We start from the raw sequence: 21,210 nt of genomic DNA on the forward strand, positions 1-21,210 counted from the left end.
AAAAGGCAGTGAAACAATTCTTGTCAGATCACGGCTGCATGTCGACATTTAATCCTCCTCATTCATCTCACATGGGGGGCGCATGGGAGAGGATGATCGGCATTGCGCGCAGGATCTTGGATTCTATGCTTCTACAGATAAAATCCTCTAAACTCACACACGAGGTACTCTCCACCTTCATGCTAAAGTCACTGCCATTATAAACAATAGGCCACTGATACCCATGTCAACCGATCCAACAGATCCTTTCATCCTAACACCTGCCACATTACTTACACAAAAAGACTGATACTAGCTCCGTTCCGACAGGGGATTTCGGAAAACCTGATCTGTACAAGCAACAGTGGCGCACAGTGCAAAGCCTTGCAAATACCTTCTGGGACAGATGGCGTAAACAGTACCTCTCTACTCTACAGCAGCGACGAAAATGGCACCATCAGCAACCCAACATCTCCAAAGGATGCATAGTCCTGCTCAAGGACTCTCAGTCCAAACGGAACTATTGGCCCCTGGGCATCATAACGGAAACTTACCCCAGCCAAGATGGGCGAGTACGGAAAGTTCAAGTAAAAGTCATTGGGAAAGATGGACCCAAACTGTTTCTGAGACCTGTTAACGAGATAGTACTCCTAATTCATGAAGATTCTAAATAGACTATTCAGGTTTAAACTCAATTGAAAGGGTTTGGTATTCCACGAATCCCAGACGGGGAGTGTGCTGTTCTCTACGAACATTTTGTATTGTTTGTTTAAATGTTGGTCTAGAGTGACCCCTTCTGTTCAAATGGGGTATCGCATATTGTTGTTTAAGTCCTTATATGATGACGAAACAGACGTGAGTCTAGTTTGCAGTGGCAGCAGGGAAGAGCATGCAGTCATGGCTACTGCTCCTTGATTTAAGTTGGTTTGAAGGCACTTTTGGTATGTAGATATTGCTACATTATAGTTTCCAATTATATTTATAGTAAATTGTTATATTTTGTATGCCAGACGTTAATTTATCTTTCTTTGTTTTCGTGAATGGCACAATCTGTTTCTGGAAATAATTGATGCTAGCTACAAGGAATGTGGAGAGTCTTTGCTGTGTTTATGTGAACATATTATTGAATATGTATGCTTAGAGTTCTTTATTTTGTATTTTTACAGTTTTAAGTTACTCCATGGACAGCAGTAAATCTTGAAAAGCATTATTGAGTCTGTCGTCTTTGGGGGACGTTATCTGACTGCATACTCAAGCAAGGCGTTTGAGATAAAGGGCAGTATAGTTAGATACATAGATATCTACACCTAGATGTCCCCTTGGGGCTCTAAAAAATGTGTCAAAACTGCCAATATCTTGGAATAGTGGTCTTGTACTTCAAATTCATGGACGATGCCAGACATTTGTGCTGCGTTTGGATGTTCAAAGGAACAAAATCTAAAAACCAGACAGCAAGGGATTACATTTCACAAGTGAGAATGTGTTTTATGGTATTGAATGTTACGGAATTATATTTCTGGTTACGTTTGGTTTGTTTCAGTTCTTGGTTAACCGCAGCTAATCCATGCTAGTTACCCATTAGTTTTTGACAGGAAAACCGACAATGTTTGTAGATTATGAAACCCTTAATAAGGACATTAAAAACTGACCCATGCTTTTTTTGCTTAAAGGTGAAGGCCCAACTTTATGTATGTTTTGTAATATTTTATTAGATTGTCCTGGACTTAACACAAGCAGAATGCTCTTTTATAAAGTTACTTCACTTAAGGACATATTTAATGGATTTTTTTAATCGTATGTTAATTAAAAAATATTGTATAATATGACTTGCTGTTTATATTTGTTTTGTTTTTATTGTATTTATATGATGTTTTTATAATTGAATTTTTGCCATGAAAATAGCTTTGATTGCTAACATGGCATTAAATAAAATAATCTGAATCTGTCACACCATTGTAGCAGTGTTGCATGCAGTAGGCTAAGGTAAGTCTAAGGAAGAAACTGTGTAAGGTAGTATACAATACAATTTAAATGTTTAAATGAACATGTATAGTCACACCATTGTAGCAGTGTTGCATGCAGTAGGCTATAAGGTAAGTAGTGATTGTTCATTTAAAGTTTACTCAAGTTGAAGAATGTAAGTAATAAACTTAGACCTACTAGCACTATGCATTATATTTTGAAAAAGTAGATTATCTTAATATCAAAACCTTTTCTCTGGACTCAATGATAAATACATGTCTGACCGTTGGAACGAACCAAAAAAAAAAGAGGACAAAATCGCATTCATGACGATTTATGGTGATTTTATTTGTTAGTCTACATTGCTGCTGATGCATTAAAGAGGAAGGGGTCCCCTGTTCTAAGATGGCGGCTCTATTGACGCATTCGTTCCAATGAACTGCCGTAGCCAAGGAGACATCTAGTGTATATGTCTATGAGTTAGATAGAGATTGCGATTTGGCAGATGACTAAAATGGGCTAAAAAATACCCTTAAAAATGTAAAGCGGAATTTTTCTCCCTGTGCACTAAAATGATCTCTTTTATAAGTTGAACTATAATCACTAAAATAGTCTTAAGATTTTAGCCTAAATTTGTGTGAAAATATTGTAAATGTACATTTTATCAGCTTAAGTAAAGACACATTAGGACATTAAAACAATGTAAATCAGGGAAAGTCATATGTATTAATTCTGTGTGAAACAATAAGAGTTGTATGTGTCTGTGTTTGTGTGTGTATGTGTGTGCGCGTGTGTGTGCGCGTTTCTACTCAGAGCGGATCACATAGTGTAAGCACCGGGAAAGATAGAAGCGCAGCCGTCAGCCACAGCAGGTCTATATGCATCCTGACTGTTGGTCCGAGCTCAGTCTGAGGATGTGTGTGTTATCGAGCAGTACCACAGCTTTTATACCAACCTAACACCCACCCACACATCCACACCCACACCCACAAAACCTCTCCCACTCTGTGATTATGAAACACTGACATTGGGGTGTTAGTGATGGAACGATGTGCAGTGGTGTTTCAACAGAATGGAAAAAAGCAAACTTCAGAGATCAATCCTGGCATTTACTCCTCACTGCTTTGGCTAAACATTATATTGTGCAATATGCAGAGTTTAAACACACACACTGAAAATCTGAATATTTCCCGAAACTAATAATAATTCTTTCATTTAAAGAATACTGGATAGATTTCCTTATCTAATTTTGGATATATTGTTTCTATATATTTTTTTTTATTAATGGAGTGTTTCCTGTTTGTAAATTATTGCAGATTTCAGGCGTTGATGTCTTCATTTTTCTTAAATACATTTAAGGGAAATCTATTTTTTTCTGTTTGTAATTGTACAAAATGCCAAACCTTACATGTACAGTATAGAATCTTTCTGTTTTTCAACTTTTTTTTATAACATGCATTAAAACAATGTTTTTTCTATAAAAATATTTCTGTTATCAATTAAAGCTGTGTTGTCTTATTTAATGTATTTTCTGAAATCTGATTAGACTGTGATACAGGCCACCCCACCCCTCTAACCCGAAACATTTACAGAAACCTCAGAAGCCTTTGCCCAGTCACGTATCCTTGTTTAAAATTACGTTAGGGAGGAAGGTACCAACCAGTTCCTCGGCCTGAGGGATCTTCCTGCACTGCTTGTGCTACACAGAGGCATGTGAAGGATTAATCCAGCACAGTTCCCGTAAATCGATCAAACTATCTTGTGTCAATTTAAACTTTGATCACTTGAAACAGGAAAACCTGCATTTAAATCCGTGTTGAAGATGAATATTTGCACATTGCAGAAGCATTTATATGCTGATTTTAGCATTAATTTCAAATTAATTCACATACTGTACTCTCTCTTTCTCTGTGTCTGGGAGTGTGTGTGTGAAGTGTGTGAGGGACAGAGACCCAGAAAGAGACACATTCAATTCCCAGTAACACCATGCAAGATCTGTGAATGATTCAGACCCTTACACTTGAACTGCTTAGATTTACATTTATGCTGTTTCCAACTTCAAAGAAGCTACAAAAGAAATAAATAATAAATAAGCTTTTTTAGCAACTACATAGTTGAGTACTGTTCTTGTGCTCAGAATCGATATAAAACACTAAATCTGACTCCCAAGTGGTGTAACACAAAAGTTCACTTTTTCACCAGGTGATTGTGAGTTTGAGATGTGACAATGACTCAACCATCCATGTCATGTGAGCAACATTGGCCATGCCTTCTGGATGGGAGGAACAGCACTTTCCACCAAGTGTGTGACAGCATAAGCAACAGTTCACCTCTCCTCATTTAGTGGCTACAGTATTTTATTACATTTTACTGTTTGTAAATCATTTAGTTGTCTTTTCAATAAATATATTTTTCTGGTAACTATTTTCTGAAATCTGTATAATTAGACTGTGATATACTGTAGGTCACCCCATTCTTCTCACCCATGTGAGAGGCACATGAAGGGTTAATCCAGCACAGTTCCCGTAAATCAGACAAATTTCAGGCATCTGCTTGTGTCAATTTAACCTTTGGACTTTTGGAACAGTCCACTAGGATGCTGTTTATCAAATGTGTCTGCATCAACAAGTGAAAGCCTTTTTCTTCTTTTTCTTCTTATTATTAAAATTTTCACCTTGCACTAACATTTAACATTTGCAGTCTCCAATTAGTAACAATTAATATTAGATTGGATTACATTAGAATCAAATCTAGATTCTCATCAGTGGTGTATTTACAATAAATTACAAATATTACAAAGATATACAGCTACTGTATGGATGTAGATATATACAGGGACGTTGATGTCTTATGTACAGGTGGTGTAGTAGGTATTATAAATAGGGATGTATGCAGTATATATGTATGTATAAAAACAACGTGCAGTGATAAAGATGTTAATGTAAAATATAATATGCTGAACAGAATATACATATGTATACATGAGGAATAGATTGTAGAAGAAATCTATAGTAAAACAAATATATACAGAATAGATTACGGCTGAAATTTGCACTAGGGGAAATGCCATGTTGTGTAATGATGTGTGTGTGTGTGTCTCCCTCCGAGCACACACAGACACAAGTGGTTCTCCTAATACAGATTTATTTGAAGACTTTTCTCCAAATCCACCGTGAAAACTTAATATTAACAACAAAATAAAGTAATCACATTAGCTTGATAAAAGGTGAAATCAGATGCAAAGTGACATTTTAAAGACATAATATAGAAAATAAAGCAAATACCTTGTTGGCTGCATGCTAAGAGAAAGAGAAAGTCTTTAATTCTTCCTTATGACCAATCAAGTCCTTTTTGACTGGAACAAACTTCTGATCGGAGAATACAAAATGTCCGTCCTTGCCGCTAGCTCTTAAGTCCTAGCCCTGTCTTTGTTTTATGTAGCACCTTGCTCCTGGAGAAACGTTGTCTCATTTCACTGTGTACTGCAACAGCTATATATGGTTTAAATGACAATAAAAGCTTCTTGACTTGAATTGAAGAACCTCAAGTGGATGGTGCTGATGCACAACAACAAAAGGCACAGCAGTCATGAAGCAGTAAATGAACTAGAACTCTAACAGAGAAAAGGTAGAGATGCAAGCTACAAAAATTAAGTTACTTCCACAGAGGTTTAACTACATCTATGACAAATGGAAAACATGTTAAATCTTCTAAGCGGACATTATCACAATCAGCAGAGGCTTTATTAGATGATTTACTGAATGATATCACTGGTCTTTCCTCAGATGCCCAGCATGTTTATGATGACCTACGCAAAATCTCAACTCCAGATCAAGACATGTGTCGGAGAGTGGATTTGTGTGTAGAGATTTCTAACTTTATTGTATCCAGAGCCTCAAGTCGACTGGATGGAAAAATTCCAGAAGGAGAAGAGCAAGACTGGCCTGAAGCAGGCTCCCTCTTCAATTCAAGTACTTGTAAATCAGGTTCATTCTCATCTATGTTGGATGGAGCTTCAGATCATTCAAGTAGGTCTTCTTTAAAGTGACAAGAAGTGGTGGCTAAAGCTGCTGCAAGTCAAGCTGTTTTTGAAGTGTTACAAGAACAAAATAAAGAACAACTGGAAATACAGCTGCTGATAGCACAAGTTAAAAAAAAAGATAGCTGATCAAGAGGCAGCAGCTGCAAAGCATCATTTAGAGCAAGAAGCAGAAGAGGTGCGGAGAAGAATAAAAAGAGAGAAAGAGGAAGCTAAAATTAAAGCTCAGTTGGAAGATGAACATGTAGCTCTACAAAAAGCTCTTGAAGGAAAACGGAGAAAGATACAGTACAACATTTGGAAGCAATGGAAGGTCTAAATGCAGCACAAGCAAAATTGAAGGTGTATGATAGAGAAGGTCATAGATAAAGATCATAAAGACTTCTCAGGAATATCTCCTGTGCCACAAGCTGTAATTGGTTCTTCAAATGAAAGTACAGCAGAACTTGTAAAGGTGCTGGTAGGTGCTTTAAATGTAAACAGAATTCCAGTTCCTGAACCTTTGGTATTTAGTGGGGATCCACTGAGGTTCAACGACTGGAAGCTCTCCTTTGAAAACATTGATGGACGAAAAGAACATTCAAGATAAGAAGATATGAAGAGCTCTTTCCCAAAACGTGATAAACACCAAAATTAAAAAAAAACGAGTTTGTCATGTCATTTTGCTGTGTTGTGAACCTATATACTGCTCCATCAATGTTTCACGCCAAAACACTATATTTCCTTGTTTAAAATGTACTGCAAGATGCAGTTCCTTTCCAAACCGCGATAAGCGCCAAACTGTTTTTTGCCTAAACGCTATATGTCCTTTCGACCAATCAGAATTCGGTGAGCATTTGACGCAATCCAACATGGCGGCAGTCTGAGGCGAGAGATGTTTGTTGCATGTTCTCTTGTTGGTTTATGTCTCAAATTTAAAATAAAAGGATGGATTTATAGCGTTTTGGAAAAAAATAAAAGGAAACTTTGAATTTATATTCAACAAAATTGTTGTTTCATTTAACAATCACTGTTTAACATGTTCAGACTGAGCCAACAGGATAAATTGAATATAAACAAAATGTGTGGGTCTAGGTAATAAAAAAAGTAATTTTCATAAAAACTATTAAAATGGATTTATATCGTTTTGGAAAAGAGCTCCTCATATACTACCTCCATAGCTATGTAAGTGGACAAGTGAAGAAAGTGCTTGAAGGATATTTTCTACTTGGAAATGAATCTGCCTATGCTGCTGCATGGGAGATTTTAGAGGAGAGATACGGAAACCCATTTACAATTGCAAAATCCTACAGAGACCAGCTCCAGGAGTGGCCTAAGATGGGATCTAGAGACAGCTTTGAGCTTAGAGAGTTTGTTGACTTTCTACAGAGTTGTGAGGCTGCCATGGTTCATATCAAAGCATTGTAAATCTTGAATGACTATAATGAAAACCGAAAGATTCTTTCAAATTTACCAGATTGGCTTGCAGTGAGATGGAACCGAAAGGTTATTGAAGTACAGTAGAAGAGGAGAGCAATCAGTTTCCCTCTTTCAGCCAGTTTGTTAAATTTCTGACAAGGGAGTTAAAAATTGCCTGTAACCCTGTCACATCATCACAAGCACTTAAATTAGGTGAAGTTGAAAAGGTAAAACTCCAAAAATGCCAAAGCTTTGGAGCAAAAACACTGACCACAAATTTCAGTGAGACCTCCGTCATAACATGCATTTTCTGCCTAAAGACTGGGCATGCTTTGAAACCGAATTAAATTTGTTCAAGCTAAGAAGCTGTGCTTTGGTTGTCTTAAGTCTGGTCATTTCTCAAAGAACAGTAGGAGTATTTGTGATATGTGCCATAAAATGCATCCAACATGTTTACATGAGGACAGAATCAAAGAAAACCAGAAGTTAAGTCAAGAAAAGTCAAGTACAGGACCAGAAAGGCATGAAGAAAGACATCAGTCAGCACAACATAAAGAAACAACCACAAATGTTACTTCAAAAAGAGTAATACTTAATGAAGTTAACAGACAAACAGCTGCAGTAATTCCTGTATGGATTTCATCTATAACCCAACCTGCACAAGAAGTCCTTGTTTATGCCCTCTTAGACTGAGTGACAACTTTCATTTTGAGTGAAGTAGCTAAAGCATTGGGAGCAAGCAAAGTTAAACTCAAGCTCTCTACTATGACCTCAAGAACCACTGTGGTAAACTCTGAAAGAGTAAAGGACCTACAAGTCAGAGGCTTTAATTCTGATAAAAAGATTTCTTTACCACCAGTCTACACTCAGGAGTTTATTCCAGCCAACTGAACTCACATACCAACTAATGAATCTGCAAAGGCTTGGTCGCATCTAGAGCATCTCCAAGATGAGAGAGCACCTTTACAGGATTGTGAAGTAGGTCTGCTCATTGGGTACAACTGCTCACAAGCCCTACTGCCAAGAGAAGTAGTTTCTGGCCAAGAACATCAGCCTTATGCACAGCATACAGACCTTGGATGGAGTATTATTGGTCATGGGAATCCTTATGTAGACTATGGCAACTCTATCGGAATCAGTCATCGTATAGTAGTAAGGCAAGTGACACCAATTATGGAATCTTCTGTCAACTTCAAAACTGAGGTAAATTACTGCATGTAAGCCGAATTAAAGTTAAAGAAATTAGTCCTTCAGAGATAATAAAGGTCCTTGAATCAGACTTCTCAGAAAGAACTGGAAAGGACAATCCCGCCGATCATACCTCTCGAGGTTTAACAGCAGAGCAACTTAGGACCTCAAATTGGTTCACAGGACCACCGTTTCTTTGGGAAAAGGAACTACTTGACAGAAAATGCAAGGTGGGAGAAATTAAAGATAATGATCCTGAACTTCGCAAGGCTCTTGTGTGCAACATCAAGGCAAAGGAGAGCAGATCATTATTGGATCACCTACAGAAATTCTCTGACTGGTCAAGGATGAGAAAGGCAGTTGCTACTGTAGACTAAAATGTAAAATCAAAAAGTTCAAAGGCATGAAACAAAGAACCCAAGAAAGTATACGTCTAGAATAAAGGAAATAAAGCAGAAAATGTTATCAAGATGGTTCAAAAGAAAGCATTCTCAGATGAGAAAGAAATTGAAGCAAAAGAAAGTAGCTGTCAAGACCAGAGACAATAGACTGTACAAATTAAGTCCATTCTTGGATGAAGAAGGTATTATAAAAGGTAGGAGGACATTTACGTCAAGCCACATTACACCCATACATTAAGCATCCAACGATACTTCCAAAGAACAGCCACATATCAGCTTTACTTATTAAGCACTTTCATGAAAGAGTCCATCATCAGGACGTGGTATGACAATGAACGAACTCCAAGCTAATGGATGGTGGATCTTGGGATGTAGTGGTGCCATCTCGTCACACATCTTCAAATGTGTCAAGTGCAGAAAGTATAGACGGCCTACAGAAGAACAAAAAATGAGTGACTTGCCTCAAGATCAAATGGAAACAACTCCTCCATTCACTTACACTGGTATTGACTGCTTTGGTCCAATATATATCAAAGAAAGAAGAAAGGATTTCAAAAGATATGGTCTTTTACTTACAGTACCTGTCTCTGTTCAAAGTCTATACACATCGAGATGATAGATGACATGACAACAGTCTCATTTATCAAAGCTTTAAGAGCATTCATTGCAATCAGAGGAAATGTTCATCAGCTGAAATGTGATCAAGGCAGCAATTTTATTGGAGCAAGGAGGTAATTTGCAGAACTCATGAAAGGAATGGAGCAAGAAAGAGTTTCTTAAGAGGATGTGAATTTCTTATGAATCCCGCAGCAGCATGTCATATGGGCGGTGTCTGGGAGAGACAAATAAGAACCATAAGAAGTGTTCTTACTGCTGTTCTTGACCAATCAACACAAAGACTCGACAGTACTTCTTTAAGGACGTTCCTGTATGAAGTTATGGCCATCATTAACAGTAGACCACTCACTGCTGAACATTTGAATGATCCATCCTCACTGGAACCTTTAACTCCCAAGCACAATGAAGTTTACAATTATTTTACAATTACAAAAAGTTTACCATTATTTTACAATTTACAACATCTCCGTAAGAGGTGGCGCAGAGTACAGTATTTAGCAAATGAATTCTGGACTCGATGGAAGAGAGAATATCTTATGAACTTACAACCAAGACAAAAGTGGCATAAAACCTGAAGGTCAATGACATTGTCCTTTTGCAAGATAGTCTGGCACCAGGTAACAAATGGAAGCTGGCCAAAATCACAGAAGTCTGCTGCTATAATGTGTCATTTATTTTATTTGTTTACGTTTTGATAATTTTCATTGAGATTTTAAGCTGTGTTTGTTGTTTAGACTTTTACGTATTTAATTTATTGTATGTTGTGCGACCTTTATTTTGAAACCTCGTTTCAAGAGTGTGCGCGAATGCTCAATTAACGTGAGACTTCTAGTCATTAACCCTCTGAGGTCTAAGGGTATTTTTAGGGCCTGGAGAAGTTCTGTCATACCCTGACATTGTGCTTTTTTCAGTTGCTTATAAAGACATAAATGGCTAAAGTCTAATATCACTGTAATCAGCACAAACTGGACTAAAATAATGTGAGCATCATGTATATACATGATTGTGTTTTTGAGAAAATGTTTATGCATGGTTAGTGACAAATGAAACATTCTATCAGAAGTTAGATAGAATACAATAGATTCCAGATTCCACGCTTTGCCTCTCTGATGGCTTGGGACAGTTTGGCCCTTGCTGTTCTTAGGGCCGCCCTGTCACCTAGCCTTCAGAACAGTTGACAGGGCGGCCCTAAGAACAGCAAGGGCCAAACTGTCCCAAGCCATCAGAGAGGCAAAGCGTGGAATCTGGAATCTATTGTAAGAATAAATACAACGAGGCCTCATTAAATGCAATAATATCAGGAACACAAGTGTTATAGTGGAAATAAATAACTTAATGGAAAGCCTAAGACCAAAACTGTAGGTGTAATTTATTTATTTTATATATATATATATATATATATATATATATATATATATATATATATATATATATATATATATATATATATATAGTGACGGCGGCACGTGCACCACCGCAAACACACGGAGGAAAAACCGCTCTTCGCCCACGGCATTGGCAACCCGGAAGCGGGAGAGTGGAACAGGCGGTGGTTCAGCACCCTGGCCAGCGGCACTAACCGCGAGCCCCCGATCTCCAGCACCTTGATCAGCACCGCGGCAAGTGAGAGAGGGGCGGAGCGGCCGAAACTCCCAGCCGAAAATCCCTGACCAATCAGGAGCGCCGCTGGAGCATTCACCCTCCAGGAGGAAAGCACAGCAGGAAGCAAGGCTCAGCGACTGAAGAAAGGAAAGGGGGGCATGCTAAATGGAACTAATGTTTGTTATCTTTCTTCCCTTGTTTTTTCAGAGACATCCAACTGACCTGGGACTCCACGTTGCTGGCTGAGCCTTGCTAATATCCTGGGAGGGCTGCTGTATTATTCTCCTGCCGTCCTCCTCTTGCTACCGGGTTGTGGAGCCTGGTTCTCTGCCCAACCGCCCCTACAGGAAGGACTCACTTTTCTGCCTTCCTAATTTCTGGTTTTTGCTTTAAGTGAGTGAGGAAATAAATACCTCATTTTTTTTCTTATCTCTCACACCGTCTCTGTGCCCTTTTTTTCCGTGTCCCATCTCTCGAAGAGCCCTACAAAATATAATATCTATCTATCTAATCTATCTAATCTATATATATATATATATATAATCTTGGAGACGGTCCCGTCATCAATGCACTTGCCGATGTGTACTCCTCCAAGTTGATGGTGTTACCGTTGGTTGCAGACTCCCTGAAGATGTTCCAGTCAGTGCACTCAAAGCAGTCCTGAAGAGCAGAGGTGGATCCTGATGGCCAGGTTTTCACCTGCTTCAGAACTGGTTTTGAGCCTCTGACAAGTGGTCTGTATGCTGGAATTAGCTTAACAGAGACATGGTCTGAGTAGCAGAGGTGGGGGCGGGGCTCCGCACGGTACAAGCCGGGAATGTTTGTATAAACAAGATCCAGCGTGTTTCCACCTCTCGTAGCAAAGTCCACATACTGATGGAATTTAGGGAGCACTGACTTGAGATTTGCATGGTTGAAATCATTCTGCAAGTCGCTAACAGCTCCGTATAGCTCACTTAGCACCTCTTTAGCATTAGCGCTAGGAGGAATGTAAACTCCAACAATGTAAACAGTGGTAAATTCCCATGGTAAATAAAATGGCCTGCATCTAACAGTCACAAACTCCACAGACGATGATCAGTAAGTAGAAACAAGCACAGAGTTCTTGCACTATTCCGTGTTGTTGTAAACACACACACCACCACCGTGAGTCTTACCGCACAGAGCTGCATTTCTGTTGGCTCTAAATGAAGTTAGCCCGTCCAGCTTAATGGCGTCGTCCGGAACTCTGTCACTCTGGGAGAAAATGTTGGCTAGTAGAATGGACGGGAGAGCCGGGAGGCTAGGGTTTGTTTTTAGCCTAGCACGGACACCTGCCCGCTTACCGCGCTTCCTCGCGCACCGCTTTCAGCGTCCCCTCTCCTGGTCTCCGGTATCAAGTGACACTGGGGACCAGAGGCCTGGTCTCTGCAGCAAGCCGAGGTCATGTAGCCTATCCAGTACATCATCGTGCAGGTTGTTGTATGATTTCTGTACTTTATTAGGTCCTGGTGGTTGTAAACATGAACACCGCTGTCTGTTGCATACATGTAATAGCAGTAGTCGGGCTAAAAACCGTAAATAAAAACTTAAACGTAAATAGCACCGCATTGAATCCGGAGAGGCCGCTGCATGCTACTGCCATGCCGCCATCTTGGATCTTGGATTGGTCTTGTGAATTATCACTGTCCCTTACCTGAACTGTATTCTTACTAGACATTTTGAATCATTACCTTAAATCAACAGTGTCCAATCTTATCCAGAAAGGGCCGGTGTGGGTGCAGGTTTTCATCCCAACCAAGCAGAAGCCACACCAGAGTCACCAGAGTCACTAAAAGCCAAGAACAACTGATTAAACAGGTGCAATCAGGTGCGGCTTCTGCTTGGTTGGAATGAAAACCTGCACCAGACTGGCCCTTTGTAGATAAGATTGGACACCGCTGCCTTAAATTGACTCAATTTGTTAGTAGAAAATATGGATAGATAATAAAACATCCAAATCAACTGTAAACACTTCAAATGTAATGTAAAGTAAATATTTTAAGGCTTAAACAAAGCAAAAGGTTGTTTTTCAGTAGCAATATTTTACAGGAAATTAAATTGTGTAAACAGCTTATTTCAGTTTGAACATTACATTTCAAAATATATTAAAATAACACTTCAAAGCACTTGGTTAACTTTACCAATTGTTAAAAAGCCTTTTCTATATATTTACAAAGATACTTTAAATCAAAAATTAAATGTGTCAATCAACAGCAAACTTCAATTAAAGTCTGAACATTCACAACTCACACTTACAGTAACTTATCTTTGATTTACAGCAAAAACCTTTAGGGAAACCAAAAAACTTTTAAACTTTTAAGTCTCCAAGTTCTTTACGACTTAATCCGTCACTCCTTATAACTGTATGTTGCTTCTTATGTCTTTATATGTGTGTATAATGCGTGTTTTCACCTCATCTGTTAATCCTTTGGTGATGTATCACGTGCTGCAAACATGCTGCAACAAGCCTGCTGCTCCTACAAACTTGCTGTATCATCAACTCGTGTCGTTGAGCAGATCGGGTTTTCACTGTATTTCCCTCCAAGTACACACACACACACGCACGCACACACGCACACACACACACACGCACGCACACACGCACGCACACACGCACGCACACACACACGCACGCACGCACACACACACGCACGCACACACGCGCACACACGCGCACACACACACACACACGCACACACGCACGTGCTTCTCCTAATACTGATTTATTTGAAGACTTTTCTCCAAATCCACCTTGAAAACTGAACAATATTAACAACAAAATAAAAGTAATCACATTAGCTTGACAAAAAGTGAAATCAGATACAAAGTGACATTTTAAAGACATATAATACAGAAAATATAACAGATACCTCGTTGGCTGCATGCTAAAAGAAAGAGAAAGTCTTTAATTCTTCCTTATGACCATTCAAGTCTTTTTGACTGCAACAAACTTCTGATCGGAGCATAGAAACTGTCCGTCCTTGCTGCTAGCTCTTAATGACTAGAAGTCTCACGTTAATTGAGCATTCGCGCACACCCTTGAAACGAGGTTTCAAAATAAAGGTCCCACAACATACAATAAATTAAATAATACGTAAAAGTCTAAACAACAAACACAGCTTAAAATCTCAATTTTAAATTGAGAAAATTGTTATCAAAACGTAAACAAATAAAATAAATGACACATTATAGCAGCAGTTACAGTGTGTTTGTGTAAGTGAGAGAGAGGTTCAGTTCCCTGCACTTCTACAGTCAGACTCTTAATCCTGAACTGTTCAGATTTATGATTATGATTATTATAAACAAGGTGCTGTTCGTTTCATACCTGCATGTAAATATTAAAAATGTGTAACTGTCAGAAGCAGGTGGAGAAAAAACAAAACAATAAACGTGGAAACATCCTTCATAATTGCAAATAGGTTTGTGATTGACGAGTCACGTCTGATGTAAAGGGAGATAATCTAAGTCATTTCGGTCTGTAGGATATAGTTACTAGGTTTAATAATATAATCTGTGTTTTGTGGGTGATCTTTAATGGCGCGCGCTCATTGAACCACGTGTGTGTCAGACAGGTGGAAGCAGCTCATTTGCATATGGAACAGGTAAGTGGGAAGTTCGCCAGCTTTTCAAAAAATCAAAGCTTTCGGCTGAACGTTTTAATGCAAATCGAGTTGCATGTTTTTCTTGCATTTGTTAAAAATTTATTTCAGAGCTCAGCAGAGAAGAAACAGACAATCGACTTTTCAGGTGAGAAAAATAAACCTAGTTAATTTTCATCAACATGGCACATTCGGTTACTGTGTGTGTGTGTGTGTGTGTGTGTCCGTGTGTCCGTGTGTGTGTGTGTGTGTGTGTGTGTGTGTGTGTGTGTGTGTGTGTGTGTGTGTGTGTGTGTGTGTGTGTGTATGTGTGTGTGTGTGTGTGTTTCCTTCTGTTGCTTTTAATTTTCAATTTTAAAGCAATAGTGTCTCTTCTTGCAAATCTAGCCATGGGGGTCACAGTCCAGTGACTTCTGTGCCGGTCCCAAGCCCGGATAAATAGAGAGGGTTGCGTCAGGAAGGGCATCCGGCATAAAACATTGCCAAATCTAACCATGCGAGTTGTCAGTAAGAATTTCATACCGGATCGGTCGAGGCCCGGGTTAACAACGACCGCCATCGGCGCCGTTGACCTACAGGGCGCCGGTGGAAATTGGGCTACTGTTGGTCGAAGGAGTAGAGGAGGGAGGAGAGTGCACAGACAGAGAGAGAAGAGGAAAGGTAAGAGTGTAGGACTGAGAATAGGGACCCTGAATGTTGGTACTATGACAGGGAAAGGTAGAGAACTGGCTGATATGATGGAGAGAAGGAAGGTGGATATACTGTGTGTACAGGAGACCAAGTGGAAGGGTAGCAAGGCTCGTAGTATAGGAGCAGGATTCAAGCTGTTTTATTATGGTGTGGATAGTAAGAGAAATGGGGTAGGTGTGGTCCTGAAGGAGGAGTTTGTGAGGAATGTTCTGGAGGTGAAGAGAGTGTCAGACAGGGTGATGAGTCTGAAGTTAGAGATTGAAGGGGTGATGTTGAATGTTGTTAGTGGTTATGCCCCACAGGTAGGTTGTGAGTTAGAGGAGAAAGAGAGATTCTGGTGTGAATTCGATGAGGTGATTGAGAGTATTCCCACGGGTGAGAGAGTGGTGATAGGAGCGGATTTTAATGGACATGTTGGTGAGGGGAACACAGGTGATGAGGAGGTGATGGGCAAGTTTGGAGTTAAGGAAAGGAACCTTGAAGGACAGATGGTAGTAGACTTTGCTAAGAGGATGGACATGGCTGTGGATAACACGTATTTTCATAAGAGGGAGGAACATAGAGTGACTTACAAGAGTGGAGGTAGGAGAACACAGGTAGACTACATCCTTTGTAGAAGAGGCAATCTGAAAGAGATTAGTGACTGTAAAGTGGTAGTGGGAGAGAGTGTAGCCAGACAGCATAGGATAGTGGTGTGTAGGATGACTCTGATGGTCTGTAAGAGGAAGAGGTCAAAGATAGAGAAGAAAACTAAGTGGTGGAAGCTGAAAAAGGAGGAATGTTGTGAGGAATTTAGACAGAAGTTGAGGCAGGCTCTGGGTGGTCAGGTAGTGCTGCCGGATGACTGGGAAACTACAGCAGAAGTGATCAGGGAGACAGGGAGAAAGGTGCTGGGTCTGTCATCTGGAAGGAGGAAAGAAGATAAGGAGACTTGGTGGTGGAATGAGGAAGTTCAGGATAGTATACAGAGGAAGAGATTAGCCAAGAAGAAGTGGGATATGGACAGGACTGAAGAGAATAGACAGGAATACAAGGAGTTACAGCGCAGAGTGAAGAGGGAGGTGTCTAAGGCCAAGCAGAAGGCATATGATGAGTTGTACACTAGGTTAGACACTAGAGAAGGAGAGAAGGACTTGTACAGGTTAGCTAGACAGAGGGATCGAGATGGGAAGGATGTGCAGCAAGTTAGAATTATTAAGGATAGAGATGGAAGGGTGCTCACAAGTGAGGAGAGTGTACAGAGGAGATGGAAGGAATACTTTGAGGAGCTGATGAATGAGGAAAATCAGAGGGAAAAAAAGAGTAGAAGGGGTGAACTCTGTGGAACAGGAAGTAGATAAGATTAGAAAGGATGAAGTCAGGAAGGCCTTGAAGAGGATGAAAAGTGGAAAGGCAGTTGGTCCTGACGACATCCCGGTAGAGGTCTGGAAGTGTCTAGGAGAGGCAGCAGTGGAATTTTTAACTAGTTTGTTCAACAGGGTATTAGAAAGTGAGAGGATGCCTGAGGAATGGAGAAGGAGTGTGTTAGTGCCGATCTTTAAGAATAAGGGTGACGTGCAGAGTTGCAGCAACTATAGGGGGATAAAGTTGATGAGCCATACAATGAAGTTGTGGGAAAGAGTAGTGGAAGCTAGGTTAAGGAAGGTGGTGGAAATTGGTGAGCAGCAGTATGGCTTCATGCCCAGAAAGAGCACAACAGATGCAATTTTTGCTCTGAGAATGTTGATGGAGAAGTATAGGGATGGTCAGAGGGAGTTGCACTGTGTGTTTGTAGACTTAGAGAAAGCGTATGACAGGGTGCCAAGAGAAGAGCTGTGGTACTGTATGAGGAAGTCAGGAGTAGCAGAGAAGTATGTCAGAGTGGTGCAGGACATGTATGAGAGGAGTAGGACAGTGGTGAGGTGTGCTGTAAGTCAGACAGAGGAGTTTACAGTGGAGGTGGGACTGCATCAGGGATCGGATCTGAGCCCCTTCCTGTTTGCTATAGTGATGGACCAGTTGTCAGAGGAGGTCAGACAGGAGTCTTCTTGGACGATGATGTTTGCAGATGACATTGTGATCTGTAGTGAGAGCAGGGAGCAGGTGGAGGAAAACCTGGAGAGGTGGAGGTTTGCGCTGGAGAGAAGAGGAATGAAAGTCAGTCGTAGTAAGACTGAGTACATGTGTGTGAATGAAAGGGAGGGAAGTGGAATAGTAAGGTTACAGGGTGAAGAGGTGAAGAAGGTACAGGAGTTTAAGTACTTGGGGTCAACAGTCCAGAGTAATGGAGAGAGTGGGAAAGAAGTAAAGAAGCGAGTGCAGGCAGGTTGGAGTGGGTGGAGAAAGGTGTCAGGAGTTCTGTGTGATAGGAAAATATCAGCAAGAATCAAGGGGAAGGTGTACAGGAAGAGTGGTGAGACCGGCCATGATGTATGGTTTAGAGACAGTGTCACTGAAGAAGAGACAGGAGTCAGAGCTTGAGGTAGCCGAACTGAAGATGTCTCTTTGGGTGTGACAAGATTGGACAGGATTAGGAACGAGTACATCAGAGGGACAGCCCATGTTGGACGTTTGGGGGACAAAGTTAGGGAGGCGAGATTAAGATGGTTTGGACATGTTCAGAGGAGGGAGAGTGAGTATATTGGTAGGAGAATGTTGGACATGGAGCTGCCAGGCAGGAGGCAAAAAGGAAGGCCAAAGAGGAGGTATATGGATGTAATTAATGAGGATTTGAAGCTAGTGGGTGCAAGTGTTGAGGATGCAGAAGATAGGGTTAGGTGGAGAGAGATGATTCGCTGTGGCGACCCCTGAAGGGAAAAGCCGAAAGAAGAAGAAGAAGTGTCTCTTCTTGCAAGATTACTAAGTTTTAAAGTGACGCAAACACGCCGTCAAATAGGACATTCAGCATAGTTCTAACATCATGTGTTGCCAGATTGGGAGTTTTTACTAGTTTGTTTCAGTCACTGGTTTAATAATTAAACAAAAGAGAATCAAATTAGCATATTTATTATTTTCAATTTAATCAGTTCATTAAATATAAAAAAAAACTTCTGCATGGCTGTGAAACAGAAGTTGAAGAAATCTGCTATTTGTCAAAAAAAACAGTTTATCCGCTTGCATTGCGAGATAAAATGCAAAAACAGTGCTATTGATTACATCTAATCATTAAGCTCATCATTGAAGAGTAATTGTTTAACCCTTTCAAGGTTCTGCATAAATGTGAGAATAAAACTGTGGTGTTTTTCCCCAAGCTGAATGCCAGGAGTCAGAGAAACCAGGCCTTTCATTGCCTCTGCCCAAAGAGGAGCGACTGATCTGAGACCGTCCCCCAGAGAACTTTGTGGAAATCCTGCTTAAATAGATGAGAATTCTTTTGAAAATGGAGAGGAGAAGCACTTTTTCATAATATTCACGTGTGCATGGCTTCTGAATGTCTAAGATATCCACCCTTACAATCATCTGCTGTACATTCGTTTGTTAAAGAACTCAACACAAGGACTTGTACAGACAGCTTGTCTGCTATTGCTATTCACTTTTGGAGACATGACTGTAATTTGTATGTGTGATGTATTTAATGTATTCTGAAAGAAATAAATGATATAATGGAAACGTTATGTAGGTTATTTGTGATATACAATGAACAATTACATTGAATATAGAATAAATTTTACACGTCATTTTGTTTTGTTTGTCAATCAATAGATGTTATTCTTTCTCCTTAACTACTAATGAGGGCTATATAGTATATTCCTTTAACTTAATTATTTTCAATTTTAGATATCATGCTGATTGGTGGTATTGATTGGCTCAGCTTTTGCGTAATGGTTGTCAGTAAGTACAGTTACTTCATTACTGTATTTAAACGTGTTTAAGTACTACAACATTTTTAATTAAAAAAATACACTAATCTGGAAAATTGGCGGTATTATTTAGAAGCTGAATGCTAGGGAAAGTACTAACTATGTTCTAAGATTAGCAAATCAAGTCTACTGTGCTAGCCATACACACTCAACAGAGACACCAACCATCTCTGATAATTCATTCTTAGCTTTGTTTTTCTCCATAATGTCTCTATACACATTTAATTAGCTGTTAGTACAGTATAGTGTCAGATGAACATATTAAGCAACTGCAGGCAGTAATTATAGTATAGGAAGTGAAGAAGGTTACACTACAGTCATCTGAGGAATCATTTGTGCTGCTTGGGTTTGTTGCTTTAATGCATTATATCAATTTTGAGTAGAATTTAGAAAATCTTAATTTAAATATTGCTTTCTTGTGCAGCATGAGCAGCAGTTTGGAAAGATACAGGTGACTGCCTTCCTGTTTGGAAGGTATTGTATGATGGGAGATGTAGCTGGTGGGTAGGTAAATCAAAATTATGGAGGGAATAAATTCTCCCCATGCCGGGGTCGGGGGTTTCCTCCGGGTACTTCGGTTTCCTCCCCTGGTCCAAGACATGCATGGTAGGTTGACTGGCATCTTTGGAAAATTGTCCATAGTGTGTGATTGCGTGCGTGAATGAGAGTGTGTGTGTGTGCCCTGTGATGGGTTGGCACTCCATCCAGGGTGTATCCTGCCTTGATGCCCGATGATGCCTGAGATAGGCACAGGCTCCCCGTGACCCAAGGTAGTTCAGATAAGCGGTAGAAAATGAGTGAGTGAGTGAGTGAGTGAGTGAGTGAGTGAGTGAGTAAATTAGTTAGCCTTAACTAATATTTTCCATTGTTTTTTCGTTTCTTGGTGAACAAGACAATAATTTGTTAAAATCAGTGTATGATTGGAAAATAGGGCACATGTCTTTTTCTACTCTGTGAAATGTCATTTCTTATTGTCTGTATTAATATTACTTTCATATCATAATTTTAGAGCACATATTCTGGAATTTAAAGGAAAATAGCTCTTCATTCTTTTTGGGCAGAAAAGAAGTTGGTCAAATGAAGGCTCTGCTGGTGTGGCATGAAAGGTTCCTGCTGGTGTGGGAGGAGTGCTGGAGGTTTTGGCAGTGGAGTGGCGATGAAGCAGACCCCAGGAGTGTTGCTTAGGCATTGTCTTCTAGCAGGCGGATTCTGGAAAAAGGCAAAAAGATAAGGAGCATGTCACTTCCACTCGATATTTGATAGCTTACCTCCCTCCTGTTGCGGAGCCTGGCTCTTGAGGAATTTAAGGGCACTCCTGATTGGTCTGCCGAGTTTTGGGTGGCTGTGGCCAAAAGGCCCATTTGGCTTTACTACACTGCACTGAACACTCCAACTACTCTTCCACACCTGTGACTATGTTTCACCGGACTGCATATCCTGACCTGTGTGGCACCTTTTTGGGGCAGAATGGCAGGGTCACAGTGCTCCGGTGAGATGGGTTGCAACCGGCTAACCATGGCTTGTTGGCTGAAGGCGTGGTGGGGTCAGGTTCAACGAGCATGGGCTCATGACTGGGTCCCAAGTTGAGGTGGTTTTTGGTTTTCATCCTCTCCCTGGCAGGTTCAGTGTCAAGTTGTCAAATTGACTGGGGGCATCATGAGCTTTTGAATGACTTCAAAATTATTATTAAAATATATATTTAATTTAATTTTAATTTTATTATTGTTATTGTTTTATGTTAACAGTTTTCTTCTTTTAAATTAAATTACTTCATTATGTTTGAGTCATTTCATACACTTCTCTAAAAGCTGTGAAACAAATGGTCAATACTGCATTCTGGTTGGGGCTGTGAAGGGATCTGTTATGAGAGCCAT

The 21,210-nt window shown here is 40.0% G+C and overlaps 1 pseudogene; it reads right to left on the reverse strand.

The window, feature by feature from the left end:
- The window catches only part of LOC132839482 (complement C3-like), a 49,142-nt pseudogene extending 35,392 nt beyond the window's left edge, over nucleotides 1-13,750 (reverse strand).
- Between the last annotated feature and the right edge of the window lie 7,460 nt (nucleotides 13,751-21,210).

The sequence above is a fragment of the Tachysurus vachellii genome, chromosome 24 (genome assembly GCF_030014155.1).
Source record: "Tachysurus vachellii isolate PV-2020 chromosome 24, HZAU_Pvac_v1, whole genome shotgun sequence".
Classification (NCBI taxonomy): domain Eukaryota; kingdom Metazoa; phylum Chordata; class Actinopteri; order Siluriformes; family Bagridae; genus Tachysurus; species Tachysurus vachellii.